The sequence below is a fragment of the Bos indicus x Bos taurus genome, chromosome X (genome assembly GCF_003369695.1).
Source record: "Bos indicus x Bos taurus breed Angus x Brahman F1 hybrid chromosome X, Bos_hybrid_MaternalHap_v2.0, whole genome shotgun sequence".
NCBI classification, from domain to species: domain Eukaryota; kingdom Metazoa; phylum Chordata; class Mammalia; order Artiodactyla; family Bovidae; genus Bos; species Bos indicus x Bos taurus.
The window spans coordinates 24,967,213-24,990,506 of record NC_040105.1 but is presented as its reverse complement, the minus strand read 5'-3'; positions in this window follow the sequence as shown (position 1 = coordinate 24,990,506).

Below are 23,294 nucleotides of genomic sequence, written 5' to 3'. Positions count from 1 at the left end.
AGTGTGATTACTCACCTAGAGCCAGACGTTCTGCAGTGTAAAGTCAACTGGGCCTTAGGAAGTATCACTACGAACAAAGCTAATGGAGCTGATGGAATTTCAGTTGAGCCATTTCAAATCCTAAAAGATGATGCTGTGAAAGTGCTACACTCAATATGCCGGGAAATTTGGAAAATTCATCAGGGGCCACAGGACTGGAAAAGGCGAGTTTCCATTCCAATCCCAAAGAAAGGCAATGCCAAAGAATGTTCAAACTATCGCACAATTGGACTCAACTAACATTCTAGCAAAGTAATGCTCAAAATTCTCCAAGCTAGGCTTCAACAATATGTGAGCCGAGAGATCCCAGATGTTCAAGCTGGATTTAGAAAAGGCAGAGGAACCAAGATCAAATTGCCAACATCCATTGGATCACATAAAAAGCAAAAGAGTTCCAGAAAAACATCTACTTCTGCTTCATTGACTTCACTGAAGTCTTTGATTGTGTGTATCACAACAAACTGTGAAAAATATGGGAATACCAGACCACCTGACGTGCCTCCTGAGAAATTTGTATGCAGGTCAAGAAGAAATAGTTAGAATTGGACATGGGATAATGGACTGGCTCCAAATTGGGAAAGGGGTACATCAAGGCTGTATCTTGTCACCCTGCTTATTTAGCTTATATGCAGAGTACATCATACAAAATGCAAGGCTGGGTGAAGCACAAGCTGGAATCAACATTGTTGGGAGAAATACCAATAACCTCAGATATGTAGATGACACCACCCTTATGGCAGAAAGTGAAGAGGAACTAAAGAGCCTCTTACTGAAAGTGAAAGAGGAGAGTGATGAAGTTGGCTTAAGACTCAATATGAAAAAAATGAAGATCATGGTATCCGGTCCCATCACTTCACGGCAAATAGATGGAGAAACAATGGAAACTGTGACAGACTTTATTTTCTTGGGCTCCAAAATCACTGCAGATGGTGACTGCAGCCATGAAATTAAAAGATGCTTGCTTCTTGGAAGAAAAGCTATGAGCAAGCTAGACAGCATATTAAAAAGCAGAGACATTACTTTGCCAACAAAGGTCCATCTAGTCAAAGCTATGGTTTTTCCAGTAGTCATGTACGGATGTGAGAGTTTGATCTAAAGAAAGCGGAGTGCCGAAGAATTAATGCCTTTGAACTGTGGTGTTGGAGAAGACTCTTGAGAGTCCCTTGGAGTGCAAAGAGATCAAACCAGTCAATCCTAAAGGAAATCAGTCCTGAATATTCATTGGAAGGACTGATATGGAAACTCCAATAATTTGGCCACCTGATATGAAGGACTGACTCCTTGGAAAAGACCCTGATGCTGGGAAAGATTGAAGGCAAGAGGAGAAGGGGACGACAGAGGATGGGATGGTTGGATGGCATCACCGACTCAGTGGACATGAGTTTGAGGAAGCTCAGGGTGTTGGTGATGGAAAGAGAAGCCTGGCATGCTGCAGTCCATGGGGTTGCAAAAAGTCGGACATAACTAAGCAACTTAACTGTAGTAGCAACCAAGCTAACCCATCAACCTATATGATTCTTTGATCTTTGCTCAATTTTGTCAGTCAACTAGCTGCTAAAATTCAGAATAAACTGTGTCCAGATGTGTGCCACATTTTAAGAGAATACAAGCCTTTGATAAAGCCCAGGGAAAAAATATCCCAAGCAAAAGGAAGTTGACAGCATTCCAAATAATGATGATAACAACAGCAATAGCAATAGTAAAGAATAAAAGGAGCAAAGGAAGAACGTGTTTTCCCAAGTTATGAAGCTCTCATGGAGTCCATTTCTATCCTATCTTTAAGAGGACCCTCTTTGAATTCCATGTGAATATTTTTGAAACTGAACTTTCTTTCCTATTGTGATGAGCCAAATATAATTAGGAAAAGGAAAGCCCACAGAATGATTTTAAAATAAGGAATACACATTAGAGCTTACCCTTTTAAGCACTTTATTTTTAAGCACAAATGGCAGGGCATAAATTAGTAATAATTATGACAAGATAAAACAATGAATTTAAATAAAGATAGGCATGCCACCCAAATAGAATTTCATCAGAGAAAAATGCAGTTGTAAGTAAATTAATCAACATTTACCATATGTAATCTAAAGCAATCTTCTTGTATTCTATTTTTTCCATCTAGTGTTAGATTTATGCTTTTGTTTACTATTGACAAAGATTGACTAAATATTACCCTAATGTAGTTTTTCTGTAGCAATAATTATAAATGTTTCACTGTAATATGTGAAGCCAAAATCTCATTTGGAAAGCTGATCACCTAGGCTGTATACTAATAAATTAGCAGCAACAGATGAAAAACCAGCCCCTTTCACACGAATAGAAATATCTTTTTTGATCTATTAGAATTCACATGTCACAAAGTCATGGTCTGTGGTTTAATTTCCACAATACATTAATATTTTTTCTACATTAATTACATTTAAACTCTGTTACAAATCATTCTGGACCATGCAGTATATCACTTCCACAGCAAAACTGTTGTGAGTCTATAATTAAGATAAAACATTCTTATGCTCACTGTAGAATAGTTAATCATATGTGAGGTGGAAAAAAGGGCTACACACACCCACACATGCATGCACACATGAGTTCAAGTAAAACTGGGGAAATGCAAACAAAATCAGTGTGTTGTTTCACTCTCAATTTCCTGGCTGTGATATTGTGCTGTCATTTTGCAACATGTTTCTATAGGGGGAAACGGGGTGGAGAATACCCAGACTCTTTCTATATGGCTTCCTACAACTGCATGTGACCCCACAATTATCTAAAAAAATCCTTAATGTACAAGAAAATATTTACTGTATATTTGACAAAGAAGAGAGAGATCTTTGGAAGGTGGAAGCTGAAGAGAGTTAAGATAGGAAGATGCTAAATCAGGGCTGCACTCAAGAACCAAGAGGGCTCTAGATACTCAAAGTAGACAGTTTAGAAGATTCTGTAACATTTTATTTTACTCTGGCTTGAAGTTAACCTGGCTTGGATCAACAGCTTACATCCTTATACTTTCAGGCACATTCCTATGGGTTTCTTGTATTTGGTTTTGTTTTTGCTTCTTCTTAGTTAAACTGAAATAAGGTCAGTCCTAGTATAAGCTTATCCCAAACTCTCTAGTGGCAGTGACAGGAGAGAAAAGGTAGCAATGTACATAATTGAGGAAAGTGAAAAAATAACACATTAACCCTATATTTTTTCATCTTGTTTGATTTTTGAAATTTGTAATTGTTTCGATAAAAGTTACCAATTTTTGAAGACTCATTTTCTCTAAATTCACCTATGATTTTAGTCTAAGAAGATGATTCTATTATAGAAATAATGCAACAAATGACTTCAAAGCTTATATGGCAGTAGAGAAGAAAACATGAGATGTGTTGAGATTTGCATTTAAAAGAACCATAAAGGCAACGAGCCTTATTTTAAACCAAAATGTGAAATAAAACTGAAGTAATTGAAACATGGTAGAATTAGTGGAGGAAGAAGCAAAAATTGATAAAGCAGAAGAGAGAATTCAAAAAAAGACTAATGTATAGAAAAGAATTACATTTATGATAAAGATGCATTTCAAGCAAATAGGGAAATGTTATATTAAAATACATTAAGTGATGTTTGAAAAAAAACATTTAATTGTACCTTTTAAAATTAAGCGTGCATTCATCTCACACACTGGCAAAGTAATGCTCAAAATTCTCCAAGCCAGGCTTCAACAATACGTGAACGGTGAAATTCCAGGTGTTCAAGCTGGTTTTAGAAAAGGCAGAGGAACCGAGATCAAATTGCCAACAACCGCTGGATCATCGAAAAAGCAAGAGAGTTCCAGAAAAACATCAATTTCTGCTTTACCGACTATGCCAAAGCCTTTGACTGTGTGGATCACAGTAAACTGTGGAAAATTCTTCAAGATATGGGAATACCAGCCCACCTGACCTGCCTCTTGAGAAATCTTTATGCAGGTCAGGAAGCAACAGTTAGAACTGGACATGGAACAACAGACTGGTTCCAAATTGGAAAAGGAGTACATCGAGGCTGTATATTGTTACCCTGCTTATTTAACTTATATGCAGAGTACATCATGAGAAATGGTGGGCTGGAAGCACAAGCTGGAATCAAGATTGCCGGGAGAAATTTCAATAACCTCAGATATGCAGATGACACCACCCTTATGGCAGAAAGTGAAGAGGAACTAAAGAGCCTCTTGATGAAAGTGAAAGAGGAGAGTGAAAAAGTTGGCTTAAAGCTTAATATTCAGAAAACAAATATCATAGCATTTGGTCCCATAGCATCTTCATGGCAAATAGATGGAGAAACAGTGGCAGACTTTATTTTTGGGGGCTCCGAAATCACTGCAGATGCCGACTACAGCCATGAAATAGAAAGACACTTACTCCTTGGAAGAAAAGTTACGACCAACCTAGACAGCATATTAAAAAGCAGAGACATTACTTTGCCAACAAAGGTCGTTCTAGTCAAGGCTATGGTTTTTCCAGTAGTCCTGTATGGATGTGAGAGTTGGACTATAAAGAAAGCTGAGCGCTGAAGAACTGATGCTTTTGAACTGTGATGTTGGAGAAGACTCTTGAGAGTCCCTTGGACTGCAAGGAGATCCAACCAGTCCATTCTAAAGGACATCAGTCCTGAATGTTTAATGGAAGGACTGATGTTGAAGCTGAAGCTCCAGTACTTTGAATGCGAAAAGCTGACTCATTAGAAATGACCCTGATGCTGGGAAAGATTGAAGGCAAGAGAAGGGGACGACAGAGGATGAGATGGTTGGATGGTATCAATGGCATCAATAGACATGATTTTGAGTGAACTCCAGGAGTTGGTGATGGACTGGGAGGCCTGGCGTGCTGCAGTCCATGGGATCGCGAAGAGTCAGACACGACTGAGTGACTGAACTGAACTGAACTAAAATTAAATAATCCAGGAATTATAGACAATATGATTTTTTCTATTTTTCTTTTTAAATAGTTTACAATTTTTATACAAATTTTAAAGTTTGGTTTCCATATACAGTTAGTACAAAATATTGAATATATTCCCTGTGTTGTATAATACACCCTGGAGCCTATCTTATACCCAGGAGTTTGTTTCTCTTATTCCCCCACCACTACATTGCCTATCGCCCTCTCCCTACTGGTAATCACTAGTTTATTCTCTGTATCTGTAAGTCTGCTTCTTTTTTGTTATATTCAGTAGTTTGTTGTAATTTTCAGATTCTACATGTGATATCATACTTATTTATTTTTATCTAATATATTTCACTTAGCATAATGCCCTCCAAGTCCATCTGTGTTGCTGCAAATGGCAAAGTTTTCTTCTTTTGTTATGGCCCAGTAGTATTCCTGTGTGTGTGTGTGTGTGTGTGTGTGTGTGTCTGTTGTCTGTGTGTGTGTGATCATAGCTTCTTTATCCATTCATCTGTTGAGAGACTTGTATTTCCATGTCTTGGCTGTTGTAAATAATGCTGTAGTGAACATTAGGGGTGCATGTATCTTTTCAAATTCGTATTTTTATTTTTTTCAGATATGCTGGGTATATATCTAATTTACTTTTTGGAGAAACCTCCATACCATTTCCATGATGGCTACACCAGTTTACATTCCCATCACTGGTTTATAAGTCTTGCATTTTCTCCACATTTTCACCAATATTTTGTTAATTGTAGACTTTTTGATAAGAACCATTCTGACAGGCGTAAGATAGTATCTCGTGGTTTTCATTTGCATTTCCCTGATGATTAGTGATATTGAACATATTTTCACATGCATTTCTTTTTTGTTGTTGTTGTTGGAAAAATGTTGATGTACTTTTGCCAAAGCAAATATGTGTACATTGTACAAACAGTTGGCCTCCTTCAGAAAATCACAAACAAATAGCAAAGAAATAGAGAGAAAGATAGATGTCATGGAGCTAAACAGATTTAACTTTATGAAAATAATGTAAATAAATGCACAAAAGGGATAAAATTAATGAAATTAAATGCTAAGAAAATGACTGGAAGAAAATTACTCATAAAATGTAAAAGAGAGAAGTGGTCACAATTGACAGAAGCCTTAAAATATCTTTAAAACAGTAAGAAAACTGCAATACATTTGTGCAAAAAGGTTAATATAAAGCAAATTGTAAAAGGACAAATACAAGTATCCAGTAAATGTAATCACTAGTGCTCACCCTCACTAGAAATCAGTAAAATACAAGTTAATGCAAAAATAAGATTATTTTGACCCTCAGATCACCATAGATTCAAAAGCTTGATCATTTTAAATGCAATAAAGAAATAGTTGTATCTGACTCTTCGTGAGTCCATGGACTGTAGCCTGCCAGGCTCCTCTGACCATGGAATTCTCCCGGCAAGAATGGAATGGGTTGCTATTTCCTCTTCCAGGGGATTTGTCCCAACCTAGGGATCGAACCCTGATCTCCTGCATTGCAGGCAGATTCTTTATCATCTGGGCTACCAGGGAAGCAAAGAAAGAGAGACTCTAGCTATCTCATATCACATTTATTGAAGTGAACACTGTTGAAACAATTGGCAGGATTTGCTAAGATTTTGAATTACCAGTGGATGGACCCTGTGATCACATATTTAGTAAGCTATCATATAGAGATATTTATGGGAAAATATAAGAATATTCATTATATTATAATTGACATTGGTTTCAAATTTGAAATGAAGTAAATATACATCACTCTGGAAACTTCTAGATTCATTTTGATTCGATAAGACTACGTAGTTGATATGCAGCTATTATAAAGAATTAGGTAAATGCAGAAAAAATTACGTTCACAGAGAAAGATATCTTGAAGCAAATTCTTGAAGAATTTATTCCCATTTATATTTAACATCTACATGCATGGAGAAAAATTCTACTCTCAATTCTGCTCTATTTCTATGAGGTTGACTATTTTTAGATTCTTCAAATAAGTGAGCACATACAATATTTGTCTATCTTGTTAACCTCTTGTTTCTAAATACCTTTGACCTTATACTTCAGAACTATTTTGTAAAATTAAGTACTACCACTCAAGTTTCTTTCTAAGTTATGCTGTCTAAATGGCAATATTAAAAGAATTTCAAAGGAAATAATTTATGTGAATTGTAAATAGTGACATTTAAAAATGAAATTGCTATGTCACATTTTAGGTGTTTCCAGTGAAATGTAAATAATGTATTGTCTTGATGTTCACTCTGATCTGCTTAAATGTAAACAAATATTTATTTCTTGATAGCTGGAAATGTTATCTCATTCCTTTCTAAATGTGACTAGCATTTCTATTCCATCTTTTCTACAAAATTTATCCTAATGAGATATACCTTCTGTTTATAATTCCTTTATTACACTGTCATATTCTATTGACTAATATATATATTTTTAATTTATATTGAATTAATTTATAAGTATTATATTTTTACTTTGCTATGATAAAAAGCTCTAATAAAAATTTTTGGTCAATTGGAGTTGTCATCATGATATTAGTACACAGTTGGTCATAAGAATATAAACATGACAGAATTTTGTGAAATAATTATTAAATATGAAAAATAATGTACTGTAACTTTTATCCATTAATGAGATGGATGGAGATTTTCTTTTCTTTTTCATAACTTATGTAATGCTGAATGGCTCTTACTACCACAATGAGTCAGAGTTGAACATAGACTTTATCCTCAATTTAAAATTTTGTAATAAAGAGTGACAGAAGTTGTTCTGTTGACAGAACTTGTTCATAAGAAGTAAAGAAATAGAATTTTTTGACAACAGGAATCTATCGTGTAGCTCAGGGAACTATATTCAATATCCTATAATAAACTATTATGGAAAAGAATCTGAAAAAAATTAACTGAATCCCTTTGCTGTACATTAAAACTAACACAACACTGTAAATTAATTATACTTCAATTAAAAAAATAAGTAAAAACATTTTGCCTTCCTAAAAAATAAAGAGAAACTGTTTTAGCAATTCAGTTATTTGAACTCCTAAGATACATGCCAAAATAACCAAATGATCCACCATCAAAGAGTATTTTAATAATCTGTTAGCTGACACCCTGATTAGATTCCCCTTCAGTTCCTTGGATACCAACAAAGGGAAAACCACTTGCCTCACAAAGTGATTTGCTATCTAGTAAATTTCACTTTAAAGTAAATTTCACTTTCCAAAACCATTATGATTCTATTATAGCAAATTGTCCCTTTGTTTAGTATCCTGGAGGTTTTTACTGCCTGGGACAATATTTACTGGTAGAGTGTCAGTTTTCTATCTTTTACAGGGGCCAGAGGAAGTTGTGAAAGGGAAGGAGGAAAAGAAGAACCAGCATCTCCTTCACACGTGTGCCTTTCTTTGATTCATTTTCAGAAAGACTATGGAAGTAGAAAACTTAGAAATCAGTGCCTTTGTATAATTCATGCTTTCTATTGTGGGGTAGTGTTTGCCTGAGCCAAAGGTACACATACTGTAGATGGATCACCCTGGACTTAAATCAGAAAGGCATTTATTGTTTATTTGATCAGATGTCCAGAGGTTGGCAGTCCTTTCGGTTGATTCTGTGATTCCACGGTGTCTTCTGCTACCCACACTCCTGTCCTTCACTGATAGACATTTGATGACTGCAGCAGCTCCAAGCATCATAGTCTCAAGTGACACTATCAAAAACAGAAAACAAAGAAGGAAAGATTAGACATTTTCAGGAAGAAACCACGTTCCTGGAGGCCAAAAGTAGATTTTCCATTTACTAGATCAGGCACTCATGGTCATACTTTGATCAGTCAAAGGCAGTGGAGACAGAAGTGCCCTAAACATAACAGACCAGTTGTGATCCAGACCCTGATGAACCAGGGCTATATACATTGGCACTCTCCAAAAGAAATTAGAATTTTTTAACAAAGAATTGAACTATTGTAGCAGATGTCGCCAGTACTGTGCACATATACCCTGGGATGATTTTATCATTTTTGTTTGGTCTACCACATGCTTTCACTCCCAACCATCACCTGTATCTCTTTGTTTTGCGGGTTGTCCTCATGATAACCCACTCCAGTATTGTTGCCTGGAGAATCCCATGGACAGAGCAACCTGGCGGGCTATAGCCCATGGGGTCGCAAAGAATCTCATAAGACTTAGCGAGTAAATCCCTGCCACCACCACCTCAAGCTACCAAACCTGCTTAGCTTGGTACAGGGAGAACTGGAACTGCCTGGAAATTTACCAATCCCTCTTCCCCTTCCCTGCCAGGAGGTATTTAACCCACTGGTATGATGCTGGAGCTCCCTTACTGTCAATTATCATAAGCTCTGTGGTTCAGACTCTTCTGTAGGATTTAGTCAGTTAGCTCCCATGGGGCTTTGCTTGCTACTGTGACCCTTTTTTTTGGTCTTTCCCCAATCCAGTGCTTCTTTCCCCCTCCCCTAGCTAATTTCCCAGAAATTCTTTCTAGCAAATCATTTTTGCATTACTCATTGCCTTTGGGTCTGCTTCTGGAATACCCAGCTGAGTGGAGAAGCGTTGGCTCTTGGCCATATGGAACTTTCCTGCCAATCCCGGAGCAGAGGATTTTGTGATAGAGAAGCCTGGGGAGAAGGCATGTGAATAGTTTGCTATTTGTAAGATAGAGGCTGTTGGTGATTCTTACCACAGCAAACAAATTTGCCAGCTTATTTCCATAACATGTAAAACTTGTAAACAGACTCACTCCCCAAAGATGCCTCAGTATTGAATAGATAATTGTTAAAATAAATTCCAAACCTATAATGCTTTGGTTTATGAAATATAGCCTGATATAATTTTATCACACAAATCCCTTGCATAAATTAGAGAATTAAAAATTGAGGCATCTATGAATGTAGAATTTCATATATTTAGACTATAAAAAATACATTAGAATTACTTTATAGTTCCCCAGTAGAATGTAGAGTAGCAGACTTATTTCTCCATGTTATACAAACCATGTTCCCAAAACAGTAAGATTAATTCCCTAACTACATGCAGAAATCTGTTTTATTATTTCAAATCTATCATGTTACTTGATAACACCTCATATGAGGAATCTCTATGTGCATTTCAATATTCAGTAGAAATCCTCATATTTTAAATATATTAAAGATCACTTTTTAAGTTATTTTGAGCTAGAGAGTCAATTAATAGGCAATAGATAGATACATAGATAAATAGATAAACATATCTTACTAGAATAAAGGGTTGCTGAAAATCCCAGCGGAGGGAAACTTAATTTTTAAATCATGTATGTTGACTGTGCCAGTAGGGAAAATTGAATGGAATGATTACAGATAATAAAATTATCTCTATAAGTCCATTTGTCTACTCTATGCAGTGTGCTATGATATATAGCTTTTTAACCCTGATGCTGGGAAAGATTGGAGGCAAAAGGAGAAGAGGGCAACAGAGGATGAAATGGTTAGATAGCATCACTGACTCAATGGACATGAATCTGAGCAAACTCCAGGAGATGGTGAAGGACAGGGAAGCCTGGCATTCTGCAGTCCATACAGTCATAAAGAATTGGACATGACTTAGCAACTGAACAACAGCAGCACCGGCTCCTTATGGATTCATTGTAATTATTCCCATTTTTGCATATAGGTAAAATGAGCTTCAACAAGATTAAAGGTAATTTTTCCAAAGATGTAAGCAAACCAACAGTAGAGCTGGAATTGAGACACAAGTCTATGTGAACTTTAAATCTGTGGTACTACACCATTGTGTCTGCTCCATTTTATCAGATAAGAAATTAGTCTTTTGGGGGAGAGTCATCCTGAATTGTTATGATGTTAATTTGATGTGCACTTCTAGTCTCCCTTAGCTGCCCCAAAGATTTTAGATAAAGGGCCTGTTCCCAGAATACAGATCTCTGCAAAGAATCTGCTTGAGGAGTGGGTGAAGGAAACCTACCTTCTCTTGGTCTCTGCCTGGCCCAGGAAACATTTGTTTACCAAACATTTGCTTTTCCATCTCCATATGAATTGCCTTCCTCCCCTTTGGAACCCTGAACTATTACCCCCAGTATCTTCTTTGGTCTATAGCTAAAGTTGGTGTCTAAGTGAGGGTTTCACCCATTTTGATGAGTTACTCCATTCTCCTGGATGTCTCCCAGCTAGACATGTTATTAATCTTTTATTCTATTTTCTCCTGTTAATCTGTCTCATGTCAATTGAATTCTTTGACCAACCAGAAGAATCTAGAAGGGTGGAGGAAAACTTCTTCCTCTCCACCAGTGATAGTATTGAGTTTTCCAATCCATGGCTATAGTCAACATTTTTAGTAGAAAAAGAGTTGAGTATGTTCAGTATGGCAAGAGAAGATTGGCATTAGATGTATACACAATCCACCCATTCTACCAATATTCAGACATATATTATACAAATATTACAGTGAGATGTTTGATAGAAGGAGAGGTTTTACTATGATCACTTCCATTTCTCTCAAATAAATTAGTAACATGGTCATCACCTGAGAGAACCAGAATGATATTTCATGAGGGATAAGACATTATCCTTTAACATAAGATAAGGGATAAGATAAAATAAGAACATACATCAACAGGCTACAGTACTTACTATCATCATTTTGCTGAAAGTGTTAGTCACCAGTCTTGTCCAATGCTTTGTGACCCCATAGACGGTGGCCTGCTAGGCTCTTCTGTCCATGGGATTTCCCAGGCAAGAAAACTGGAGTGGGTTGCCATTTCCAAATCCAGGGGCTCTTCTCAACTCAAGGTTCAAACCTGTAATTCTGCTGACCTCACATTTATTAGCTTCTTTTTGGGTGACCCCTATTTCCTAGTGAGCTCAGGATCTGCCTGATTTTAGCACAGAAGGTTGCCCATCCCAGGAAACCCCTCAGTCCTGGGCAAATTGGGACAGTTGGTCAATCTATTTAGCCCTCTCTCTGTTTCCTTATGACTTCAGTTTTGTCTGTTGCAAGTAAAGTACGTAGAAGCTTGTTTGTAGATGTTACACAGGAGAAAGCATTTGAAATACCCACCTGGGTCATCACCTAGGTAATCTTGGGCAATTTAGTTAACTATCAGTACAGTTCAGTCACTCAGTTGTGTCTGACTCTTTGTGACCCCATGGGCTGCTATATGCCAGGCTTCCTTGTCCATCACCAACTCCCAGAGCTTGCTCAAACTCATTTCTATTAAATCAGTGATGCCATCCAACCATCTCATCCTCTGTCGTCCCCTTCTCCTCTTGCCTTCAATCTTTCCCAGCATCAGGGTCTTTTCTAATGAGTCAGCTCTTCACATCAGGTGGCCAAAGTACTGGAGTTTCAACTTCAGCATCAGTCCTTCCAATGAATATTAAAGACTGATTTCCTTTAGGATGGACTGGTTGGACCTCCTTGCAGTCCAAGGGACTCTCAAGAATCTTCTCCAACACCACAGTTCAAAAGCATTAATTCTTCAGCACTCAGCGTTCTTTATAGTCCGACTCTCACATCCATACATGACTACTGAAAAAAGCATAGCCTTGACTAGATGGACCTTTGTTGGCAAAGTAATGTCTCTGCTTTTTAGTATGCTATCTAGGATGGTCATAGCTTTTCTTCCAAGGAGCAAGCGTCTTTCTATTGCATGGCTGCAGTCACCATCTGTAGTGATTTTGGAGTCCAAAAAAATAAAGTGTGTCACTGTTTCCATTGTTTCCCCATCTATTTGGCATGAAGTGATGGGACCAGATCCTGTGATCATTGTTTTCTGAATGTTGAGTTTTAAGCCAACTTTTCCACTCTCCTCTTTCACTTTCAACAAGAGGCTCTTTAGTTCTTCATTTTCTGCCATAAGGGTAGTGTCATCTGCATATCTTTATTATTGATATTTCTCCCAACAGTCTTGATTCCAGCTTGTGCTTCATCCAGCCTAGCATTTCGCATGATGTACTCTGCATCTAAATTAAATAAGCACGGTAACAATATACAGCCTTGACGTACTCCTTTCCTGATTTGGAACCAGTCTGTTGTTCCGCGTCCAGTTCTAACTGTTGTTTCTTGACCTGCATGCAGATTTCTCAGGAGGCAGGTAGATGGCTGGTATTCCCATCTCTTGAAGAATTTTCCAGAGTTTGTTATGATCCACACAATCAAAGGCTTTGTCATAATCAATAAAGCAGAAGTAGATGTTTTTCTGGAACTCTCTTGCTTTCTCAAAGATGGAACGGACGTTGGCAGTTTGATCTCTGGTTCCTCTGTCTTTTCTAAATCCAGCTTGAACATCTGGAAGTTCACGTTAGGGTTAACTTTAGAGTTAACCTTAGGGTCTCCGTTTCCTCATCTGTGTAATGAAGATAACAGTTTTACTTCCTCGCACGATTGAGGAGGGAATTAAATGAGTTGATGGTTGCTCAGATGAGTTCTGGGAGAAGGCAATAGCAACCCACCCCAGTACTCTTGCCTGGAAAATCCCATGGACGGAGGAGCCTGGTAGGCTGCAGTCCATGGGGTTGCTAAGAGTTGGATATGACTGAGCGACTTCACTTTCACTTTTCACTTTTCACTTTTATGCATTGGAGAAGGAAATGGCAACCCACTCCAGTGTTCTTGCCTGGAGAATCCCAGGGATGGCGGGGCCTGATGGGCTGCCGTCTATGGGGTCGCACAAAGTCGGACACAACTGAAGTGACTTAGCAGCAGCAGCAGCAGCAGCAGTAGCAGCAAAAGAGTTCTTGGTTCTCTGTCAGTTATCTATTGTCAAAATTGCTTTGAATTCATGGTCTCTATTGATAGAGAGTGGACATGTGTGAAGATGGTATTGCTTTCAATAACACAGCATGCAAACAGAAACTGTGACCTTTTAGCTTTAGTTGAAATCTATTATTTCTGATCTCTGGTTCTATTCAATTCAGTTAATTTAGAAGGAGAAGGGGAAATTTTGATTCAGTGCTTGATAAGTCTGTCTCAGAGAGTGCATATGGCACTGCTTGTTCTTGTGTTCCTGGTGAGTGGACATTATACATTAAAAAAAAAAAAAGATATTTAGTCATAATCATAGTAACTCATCAACTGTGGATTAAATAGTAATAGTGATTTTCAACAGAGTAATATAATTATTTTGGGTAGGGGTAATCAGTAGCATTTGAATATTTTTAACACATCTTTCAAATGAAATAATAAAACAGATTTAAAAGCAAAAAAAAATTATAAGTCCCTATTATTTTAGAGAAGAATAGTGAATGTAAATTTTACCATGTTACTGATAGCATTTAAATAGAATCATAATTAAAATCTGCCTTCTGGAAGAAATATTTCACTATATTCACAATGCTAGCCTAGTGATTATATGTATTCAACTTGCTCATAGAATATGACCTGAAAGCCAGAAAATAAAAAGGGACTAATTCTGCTACTTAAGTGGATTCCAGGGGAAAAGAGCAAAGAATAAGAAAGATTAGAGAACAGTAAAAGTGAATATAGCATCAAATATTGGAAAGCAAATTCATATGGGCAATTTTTAGAGTCAGAAACATGATAGCATTATATCATAATCCATTAAGTCTATCTCCCATGCCATGGATTTGGAGTTGCCTAAAAGAATAACATGGTTAATTGTTTGCATCTTTACCTAGTTTTCCTGAAACCAGAAATTCCAGGAAATAACAGAAACACTTTGGATATATTAAGTGTCTTTCACATTGAGGAGAGAATGCCCACTCAACTTGTGAGAGGGATAAAAATGTAAGGTGTAAAGTTAATATTTCATCAGTTCAGTTTGGTTACTCAGTCATGTCCAACTCTGAGATTCCATGGACTACAGCATGCCAGGCCTCCCTGTCCATCACAACTCCCGGAGTTGACTCAAACTCATGTCCATTGAGTCGGTGATGCCATCCAACCATCTCATCCTCTGTTGTTCCCTTCTCCTCTTGCCTTCAAACTTTCCCAGCATCAGAGCCTTTTGCAATGAGTCAGCTCTTTGCATCAGGGGCCCAAAGTATTGGAGTTTCAGCTTCAACATCAGTCCTTCCAATGAACATTCAGGGCTGATTGCCTTTAGGATGGACTGGTTGGATCTCCTTGCAGTCCAAGGGACTCTCAAGAATCTTCTCCAACACCACAGTTCAAAAGCATCAATTATTTGGTGCTCAGCTTTCTTTATAGTCCATAGCCTTGACAAGATGGACCTTTGTTGGCAAAGTAATGTCTCTGCTTTTTAATATGCTATCTAGGTTGGTCATAACTTTTCTCCAAGGAGTAAGTGTCTTTCTATTTCATGGCTGCAGTCACCATCTGCAGTGATTTTGGACCCCCCCCAAAATAAAATCTGCCACTGTTTCCATGTTTCTCCATCTATTTGCCATGAAGTGATGGGACCAGATGCCATGATCTTTGTTTTCTGAATATTGAGCTTTAAGCCAACTTTTTCACTCTCCTCTTTCACTTTCCAAGAGGCTCTTTAGTTCTTCAATTTCTGCCATAAGGCTGGTGTCATCTGTGTATCCGAGGTTATTGATATTTCTCCCAACAATCTTGACTCCAGCTTGTGCTTCCTCCAGCCCAGCGTTTCTCATGATGTACTCTGCATATAAGTTAAATAAGCAGGGTGACAATATACAGCCTTGATGTACTCCTTTTCCTATTTGGAACCAGTCTGTTGTTCCATGTCCAGTTCTAACTGTTGCTTCCTGACCTGCATAGAGATTTCTCAAGAGGCAGGTCAGGTGGGCTGGTATTCCCATCTCTCGAAGAATTTTCCACAGTTTATTGTGATCCACACAGTCAAAGGCTTTGGCATAGTCAATAAAGCAGAAATAGATGTTTTTCTGGAACTCTCTTGCTTTTTTGATGATCCAACGGATGTTGGCAATTTTATCTAGGTTCCTCTGCCTTTTCTAAAAGCAGCTTGAACATCTGGAAGATCACAATTCATGTATTGTTGAAGCCCCACTTGGAGAATTTTGAGCATTACTTTACTAGCGTGTGAGTTGAGTGCAATTGTGAGGTAGTCTGAGCATTCTTTGGCATTACCTTTCTTTGGGATTGGAATGAAGACTGACATTTTCCAGTCCTATGGCCACTGCTGAGTTTTCCAAATTTGTTGGCATATTGAGTGCAGCACTTTCACAGCATCATCTTTCAGGATTTGAAATAGCTCAACTGGAATTCCATCACTTCCACTAGCTTTGTTCTTAGTGATGCTTCCGAAGGTCCACTTGACTTCACATTCCAGGATGTCTGTCTCTAGGTGAGTGATCACACTGTCGTGATTATCTGGGTCTTAAAGGTCTTTTTTGCACAGTTCCTCTGTGTATCCTTTCCACCTCTTCTTAATATCTTCTGCTTCTATTAGGTCCATACCATTACTGTCCTTTATCGAACCCATCTTTGCATGAAATGTTCCCTTGGTGTATCTAATTTTCTTGAAGAAACCTCTAGTCTTTCCCATTCTATTTTTTTTCCCCCTCTATTTCTTTGCACTGATCACTGAGGAAGGCTTTCCTATCTCACCTTGCTATTCTTTGGAATTCTGCATTCAAATGAGTATATCTTTCCTTTTCTCCTTTGCTTTTTGCTTCTCTTCTTTTCACAACTATTGGTAAGGCCTCCTCAAACAGCCATTTTCCTTTTTTGCATTTCTTTTTCTTGGGAATGTTCTTTATCCCTGTCTTCTGTACAATGTCATGAACCTCCATCCTTAATTCATCAGGCACTCTATAGATCTAGTCCCTTAAATCTATCTCTCACTTTCTCACTGTATAATTGTTAGGTATTTGATTTAGGTCATACCTGAATGGTCTAGTGGTTTTCCCTACTTTCTTCAATTTAAGTCAGAATTTGGAAATAAGGAGTTCATGATCTGAGCCACAGTCAGCTCCTGGTCTTGTTTTTGTTGATTATATAGAGCTTCTCCATCTTTGGCTGCAAAGAATATAATCAGATTTTGGTGTTGACCATCTGGTGATGTCCATGTGTAGAGTCTTCTCTTGAGTTGTTGGAAGAGGGTGTTTGCTATGACCAGTGCATTCTCTTGGCAGAATTCTATTAGCCTTTGCCCTACTTCATTCTGTACTCCAAGGCCAAATTTGCCTGTTACTCCAGGTGTTTCTTGACTTCCTACTTTTGCATTCCAGTCCCCTATAATGAAAAGGACATCTTTTTGGGGTGTTAATTCTAGAAGGTCTTCATAGAACCTTTCAACTTCAGTTTCTTCAGCATTATTGGTCAGGGCATAGACTCAGATTACTGTGATACTGAATGGTTTGCCTTGGAAACGAACAAAGATCATTCTGTTATTTTTGAGACTGCATCCAAGTACTGCATTTCAGAGTCTTTCGTTGACTGTGATGGCTACTCCATTTCTCCTAAGGGATTCTTGCCCACAGTAGTAGATATAATGGTCATCTGAGTTAAATTCACCCATTCCAGTCCATTTTAGTTTGCTGATTCCTAAAATGTCAACGTTCACTCTTGCCATCTCCTGCTTGATCACTTCCAATTTGCTTTGATTCATGGACCTAACATTCCAGGTTCCTATGCAATATTGCTCTTCACAGCATTGGACCTTGCTTCCATCACCAGTCACATCCACAACTGGGTGTTGTTTTTGCTTTGGCTCCGTCTTTTCATTCTTTCTTTCATATTTCATAATTCATATCCTTCATTCTTTCATATTTCATGGGTTTATATAAACCTGGTTTAAAACCATAAGTCAAAGATAAGAATGTGAGTATGTAAGTGTGAGGAAATGTGTTTGTCAAGAGCAGGATTGTTGCTACCACCTTCATGGGATATGTGGTGACATGAGCTGATGTGTGGCCATGAATACTGAGCAGCATTTGCCTTAATTCTCAGGACCTTGGAGTGACTGTGGCGTTTGTCAGTTTACATAGTTTCAGTAGATTAACTACAGTGATCAGCTAACTTTCTCCCAATAGGTTTGGCATCATGGTTACCAAGTTGCAGACTCCTGTTTTCTAATTTAATTTCCCTGCCACAAATTCTGCCTTGTCTTTCTCAAGTCCCTTAGGAATATTAGTATTTGCCTTTTCCATTCATTTTTTTTCAGTACATTAATAGGATATATGGTGTTATAAATATAGAATCCTTATATACAGATAATTAAAGTCCTTGCTCTTGAATCTTCTCTTCATGAATAAGATGTTTACCTTATTGTCTGAAAGATTCTTATGTATTATTTTGATCTATTTAATGACAAAATGTATATATATATATATATATATTTAAGTGTTAGTCATTCAATCCTGTCCAATTCTTTAAAACCCCATGGGCTGTAAGCCACCAGAATTCTCTGTTCAAGAAATCCTCCAGGCAAGAATACTAAAATGCATTACCATTCCCTTCTCCATGGGATCCTCCCAACCCAGGGATGAAACTCAGGTCTCTCACATTGCAGGAAGATTCTTTAATGGTCTGAGCCACCAGGAAAGCCCTTTTACAATAGCAAAGTTACTTCCTAGGTCATTACCTATATAACTTATTTGCTGACATCAATAAATTATAGAAAACTAACAAAGTTTTATATATATGTGTGTATATATATATATGGGTGTGTGTGTGTTCACAATATGTATGCATATTTGCATATATACACACACAGAGAGAGAAAATAGAGTAATTAAAGATATTTCATTTCTCTTATCTTTTTTCTTCATCACATCTTTCTCTGTATATTTCCCACAAAATTGGAATCATACTGCATGTACTGGTTCATAACATGGGGTTTTGCACACTTTATATATTACAGAAGGTTTCCCTATATTATTATGTTAGTAGTTTCATAGTAATAATAAAGCCACAATATACTAAAGGCTGGGAGCTTCCCAGGTGGCTCAGTGGTAAAGATCCTGCCCGCCAGTGCAGGAGACATGAGAGACGTGGGTTCAGTCCCTGGGTCAGCAAGATCCCCTGGAGGAGAGCATGGCAACCCACTCCAGTATTCTTGCCTGGAGAATCCCATGGACAGAAGAGCCTGGCAGGCTACAGTCCATAGGGTCGCAAAAAGTTGGACATGACTGAAGTGACTTAGCACGCACGCACTGAAGGCCAGGTTCTAGTCTAAGTAATTTTCAGGTATACCTCAATAATGGGCATAGTAACAATTTGATGTAGGTGATATTTTTGTTTTATATATTATTATCTTTATTTTAGATATAAAAAGGCTGAATCTTTAAAAGAATAAGTGACTTGCTCTTGACCACATTAATAATAAGTACTAGAACACTGATTCAGATACTGGTATGATTTCCAAAACATGCATTTTAAAAAATATCATTATTTTGTAAACTCACAATAATATTCAGTTGAATGAATAACAAATAATTTGTTCTACCAGTCTTCTCTTTTCAACATTTAGTGGTGCTCTAAAATAGCCAATTTTAAATTTGACTTGTATTGAGCATTCTTTTATAAGGATTCATATTCATAATTCTCATTGTTCCTGTAAGACAAATTCCTAGAAATCTAACTGCAAGGTTAAGGCTCTGAATAGTTTTAACACTTCTGATACATGGTGCTGAATTGCACTAAAGGAAGTTTTTTTAAAAAAATTAAATACCATTCCACTGGCACTGTTTCATTTTAAAGATTTCTTGGCAAATGCCCTTTTCATCTTTTTTAAGGTCATTTATATTTATACAGGTGATCATCCATAATTTTTATTATCCCCAATCTGGGGTGGTATATTTAGATCAAGATCTAGGTATATATTTCCCCAGGATTTGCAAACAAATGATATCCTGATATTTACATTATATTTCTTTCATCACTATTAAACTTTGTTGACTGTAGTTCTTCTTTTCAATTTCTTATTCATATGCTTTGCCTTTGTAAAAAAAATAATACATCCATCTCTTCTTAAATGATTTTAAAAATAAACATTTACTGAATTATAGCTAGCTAATGTTGAGGATCATTCTCTTCTTTTACATCCTTATGAAATGAACAGGGCAAATGACCTTCCAGTATGCTCCCTTGCAGCTGATCATTGACATATGCATAAATTCTGATCAGCAGTGTTTATTGAGAACATTATGTGGTAGATTCTTTCCCTTGGTGACTCAGTTCTGTGATGTGACTTTCACATCCATTCTGTGAACTACAGTTTAGTAGTCAACTGTTGCTCAAAATTTCAATTGTCTACCGCCTTTCTTTCTCATGCATTTGTGAACTGGCTGTGGCAGCTCTATGTCCGGCTGCAGATCAGGCTCAGTTATGCTTCATAGGGCTACCATTCTGAGATCTAGGCTAAAAGTAGCAGCAGTGTCCAAGGCCTTGCCCTTCTCATGATGAGAAACAGCAGAGCAAGAGTCAATGGAAATAAAAGATTATTCTTAAAACATCTACTCAGAACTGGCATAGTTGCACAGTGGTTGGGATGGGGACATAGACTGTACCTGGTCTACACTTCAATGGTGGACACTTCAATGTCACATGACAGAGAGCTTGGGTGTACAACCCAATAACATGGGGCAGAGCTGGCAACAAGAATCCAGTCTACTACACTCATTTATGTTCTGTTTATAAAATCAATGAGACTGTGAGACTGAATTTCCTATAAAAAATTCCTTTCTCACTTTATCTTGAGTGGCTTCTGTTCTCTGCAGATAAATCCTGAGTGACATTTTCCAGAACATTTCTGTTTTTAACTCATGCAATTTATCTGCTGGAAGGTCAGAAAGAAGAAAGAATGTTCATCTGACATTTCTGCCACTAAACATGTTTTTCACCTGTACTCTGTGAAGCAGCTTGCTCTTTCACTCCCTGTCTATGGACTTTGAGTAGCATAGCCACCCTACCAGGGGTAGAACTTGTGATTTCATCTTAATTCAATTAAAAATGGCTAGATACTGAAATACAGTGGGATTGGGGGTGATCTTATGGATCCCATAGTAATTAGAACCTTTGAATGTCCAGGTAAAGGATTAAACAAGTAGAGTGATGAAAACTAAAGAAGTCAAAGCACTGTTCCAAATATGAGCAGCTATTTAAGTACAATGAATGTGGCAGATGGGAATATCATTGCACTCAATAGTAGATCTAACGGGATATGATTAACAGATAGATGTTGGCTCTCTGAGAGTGAGACTGTTGAAGAAAATTTATAGGTAGATATGAATGTGGGCATTATATGTATACCCCTTCTGTGTATACCCCTTCTGTGTAGAAAGGAATTGAATTTTTTCAGAATTATTGTTTTTGATTCATTCTGCAAAAATCCTCACACTGGTAGGGGACATTTGAAAAGAGGTAGGAAAAGGTGAGTGAAAGGGAGAGCAAATGAAAGTCACAGGGTAGAATTAGATTCAATTCAATTCAGATGGTTATGTATGACAGAAATAAAATTCGAGTTATTTTCTCCCACATTCAATTTAGGGAGAATTATTTTCTCCTCTGAAAGTTCTGATTTTTCTTGTCTCAACTTCACCTCTTTGTTACGTAGTATTACATTTTCCCCTTGTACTCATTGTTTACCCACTTCAAGGGAATTCAATATGATTTCTAATCAAAATTATATAAGCCTCTACTAGGCAGAACTTGAAGCAAAATATATAATACCTTTAGAAATAAACCTCTGGCATATACTTCTGCTCTCAGACACATGTATTATATTCCTAGAAGCATGGAGGGAGATGAGAATAAGATTCTATTCAGTTAACCAAATAATCATTGTCAGTATCAGATACATTCTTCCTGTAGCTGACTCCATACCAACAATTACTCACATGAAATATATCCATAAACAATAATAACCCCATTTTAGAAAACTCAACTCTATGTGCTCAACTGGGGGTCATCAGTATGTCTTTGGAAACCAGAGGAAACTTTATTGCTTCAGATTATTTGGAGGTTTGACTTGTACTACTCACCAGGAGAGATGGAAGCTATGAACTGGGTTAAATATGTAAAAAGAAGAAAGAAGAGACAGGATATTTCTTGGAAGTACTCTACACTAGGAGGATCAGAGGACAAATAAAAAAATGTTACTAGAGTCATGAGGAAATAGTCTAGGGTCATTAAACCCAGGATCTAAGGAATGGAGTAGAATCTAGAGATACTAGGCTCAGGAAATAATGGTCAATGAGCTGGAACTCATGTACATTGTCATGTAGCAAAAGTAAAACTAGAAACTCTGGATGGGTAGAATCTAGAAACTAGATATGAGTAACAATACTGACAGACAAGCTGTAAGAAATACACTTGACTTTGTAGCTAGTTAAGACAAAAGATTAAGCTTCATGCATTTCAAGTGGAAATTAGTCTCATTAATATTAGACTTTCTTTCTAGACTCAGATCTGGTCCCAGAGAATAAATTACCCCTAGCCTCTTGTTGAAACAGACAGACTAGAGACAGGGCTGCACCCTCATCTTCTCTAGTTTGGATTTGTAACTTCTGTGTCTATGTTCCCTGATCTCTAATTCAAATACCAATATGGGCAGGGTTTTAATTAATCTCTGAATAGCATTTCATTCAGAATTTGACTTTTTCATAATACTTGAAAATATAGGTCCAGATTAGGACTTTACATTTCATAATGTTTAGAAAAGCTGTTTAGAAAGTGCTTTTGCACTAAAATATTGCATTACTACACCTTTTCTCCAATGATGCTCTATGCTTACCTTCACACTCAAAACATTTGTCTCCATTCATATGTGTATAATACACATTAAGTCTCTTCATGTCTGGCTTCCCAGGTGGCCCTAATATTAGTAAAGAACCTGCCTGCCAATGCAGCAGGCCTAAGAGACACAGGTTTGATCCCTGTGTTGGGAAGAGCCCCTGGAGGAGAGCATGGTAACCCACTCCAGTATTCTTGCCTGGAGAATCTCAGGGACAGAGGAGCCTGGTGGGCTACAGTTCATAGGGTCGGAAAGAGTCAGACACAACTGAAGTGACTTAGCACAAACGCCCTTAATATCTATTCATTTAATGGCTTAATATTTGCCTTCATTTTTCATACATTTTATTTTTGGGTCTTAGGCTACGTACTAATTTAATTTTTCATCTTTTGAATGTTAACAATTCAATAAAGAACCCACACACTTGCATCAAGACCATTCCCTATACCATTGTATGTTTCCATCAGCAGGAATTAATTAGAGGTCTGGAAGTCTGCATGTTCATGGCACTAATCCCCTGCTTCTTATTTACCTTAACAAGTCAGAGATTTTTCCTCCTAGGGAAAGTCAGCAATGATCTCTCTGCATACTTTATATCTTTCTTGGAAGTCACCATAGCAACCACTGGTCATTCTGGTAATAGGAATCTGTTCTGTTGTGACCCTACATC